The sequence below is a fragment of the Montipora foliosa genome, chromosome 10 (genome assembly GCF_036669935.1).
Source record: "Montipora foliosa isolate CH-2021 chromosome 10, ASM3666993v2, whole genome shotgun sequence".
Taxonomy (NCBI): domain Eukaryota; kingdom Metazoa; phylum Cnidaria; class Anthozoa; order Scleractinia; family Acroporidae; genus Montipora; species Montipora foliosa.
Genome location: NC_090878.1, coordinates 14,744,017 through 14,746,794, shown reverse-complemented (window position 1 = coordinate 14,746,794; position 2,778 = coordinate 14,744,017).

Here is a 2,778-nt window from a genome sequence, read left to right as displayed (position 1 = left end):
ATGATGTTTCTTAAAGCGTGATCAATCTCCTTGTTGATATGTTCTCGAACTCCGGTTGCTGAATTAACTGCGACAAGAAAATTTTGCCCTTATGTTATAAACACGTAATCGCAATGAGTTCTCGTTCTTATAGCGCGTTGCTCAAATCATTTTACAATTCGGTTAATTAACTTTCATTTTACGGTTCGGTTAACTGCAGGAAATACCACTCGCTTCCTGATTAAGCCTAAGCGCTCGTTTCAGTGATTAGGCCTAAGCACTCTCGTAAACGTTTTGCTTTCATTTTGCGGTTCGGTTAACTACACTTTTCACGCGATCGCCCTTGCACATTTTTCATTCATCGACTACGGGATTGCGCACCGCGGTGACAGTTCATTATAGCCATATGTCAAAAGTGTAAGCGCTCCTTTAAATGATTAGGCTTAAGCACTCTCGTAAAATTTTAACTTTCATTTTGCGGTTCGAAGAAAGCACTCGTTGGACAAGAAATGTGCGAATTCAACACAAACAAACGTCCAATCGTCCAACTATCTGAGGTTGACCATTGTTTCTGCGAAGCCAAAAATTCACTCTCCTAGACGAGGTTATTTATCACCAGGTAATTCTATCGTTTTGGAAAAAGAGACTGCTTTATTATTCATCAGCGTCATAACTTGCTGATTTTGGGGATAATTCGTCGAAATTCAAGCACGCTTCCATTACACCTCTTTATTTTCGTGTTTCACCCAGTTATTTTCCGGTGTTGCTGTGTTTTCCCTCTCACCTAACACACCGGCGGCTTTCGCTTCTCCACCTTACTTCCCCTTGAATTTTTCAAAGAAAAGCGGAGTGAAAATCAAAAAAATTGCGTGAATAACTTACAAGAGAAGAAAGAGGCTATCGGTAAAATCAACACACAGACTAGCCGATATAATCTACAAATGAACGAAGGGGTAGTTTCTAAAGAAACTGTGGTGCTGCGTCGGTGGGGAAGTAGTATACAAAAATTTGGTTTTATCAACGGAGTTCATAATGTAAATTGGCCACCGTACAGAGATTCTAAAACCTGACGTTTCGAGCGTTAGCCCTTCGTCAGAGCGAATCGAGGGATTATGGGTTACGTGTAGTTTTTATAGTAGAGTAGTAGCTACGCTATTGGTGGTAACATGGTGGTTAGCATTAGCTATTGGTGGTAGTATCATTCTTAGTAATTTTAAATTACTCCAAAATGATCCCGAGACTGGTAGAATCTTTTCGCAACCTCCACTTATTTCATTCAAACGCGACAAAAACGTAGGCAACTTTTTAGTTAGAAGCGCGCTCAAAACTAACGAGCAACCCGGCACTTTCAAATGCGCGCGCTCACGATGCAAATGTTAACACTAGCAAGATATCGGGACCTAAGCGATCTGTTAAGATCACCGATCGTTTCACATGTACCTCCGCAAATGTCATTTATTGCATAACCTGCACGTTATGCAATGAATTATACATTGGTGAGACAGGTAGACGACTAGGTGACCGATTCCGCGAACACCTTCGCGATGTTGAGAAGAATGACAAGGATGCATCCAAGCCAGTCGCTCGCCATTTTAATCTGCCTAACCACTCCAAAAAACACATGGCTATCTGCGGCCTTTCCCTACATTTAGGTACGACGGAAAGCCGCAAGAATCTGGAACAAAAATTCATCTTTCAAATCGGCACCCTTAATCCTCACGGTATTAACGAGCGCTTTTCATTTAACTAATATATTCCTATTTTTCACGTTGCCATGTTACCACCAATAGCGTAGCTCCTACTCTACTATAAAAACTACACGTAACCCATAATCCCTCGATTCGCTCTGACGAAGGGCTAACGCTCGAAACGTCAGCTTTTAGAATCTCTGTACGGTGGCCAATTTACATTATCAACTCCGTTGATAAAACCAAATTTTGATATAATCTACATATTGACAATCGGCAAAATTAACAACATCTAGGCTCGCTCAAAAACTATGTCCGCATTAACCCTTTCACCGCCATAAATGCAGATTGACACTTATAGATTTTACTCTGTTTGGTGAGGTCAACCATTGTTCTGCAAAGCCAAAAATTCCCTCTCCTAGACGAGGTTATTTATCACCAGGTAATTCTATCGTTTTGGAAAAAGAGACTACTTCATTATTCATCAGCGTCACAAATTCTTGCTGATTTTGGGGATAATTTGACGAAATTCAAGCACGCTTCCATTAGACCTGTTTATTTTCGTGTTTCACTTAGTTATTTTCCGGTGTGGCTGTTTAATGACACGATGATTTGAATAGGCTTTTCAGCTTTGTTTTCCCTCTCTGTCTCACCTAACACACCGGCGGCTTTCGCTTCTCTTTACATCCGCTTTATTTTTTAAAAGAAAAGGGGAGTGAAAACAAAAAAAATTGCGTGAATAACTTGCAAGAGAAGGAAGAGGCTATCGGTGAAATCAACACACACAGACCATCCGATGTAATCTAGATATTGACAATCAGCAAAATGAACAACATCTAGGTTCGCTCAAAAGAAATGTCCCCATTAACGCTTTCACCGCCACAAATGTAGATTGACACTTATAGATTTTACTCTGTTTCGTGAGGTTTACCACGATGGTCGCACACAGAGAGGAATTTGCCTCGCGAGGCCAAAAATATCAAATATCTTTGATTTTATCCTCACGGCGTTGGCGTCTTTTACAAATTCGCCGTTTTTCGCCAACTTTTATGGGGCTCCTATACTGCTTTGTGCTTTGCTTCGTTGGCGATTGTGGCAAAATTGTCATTTT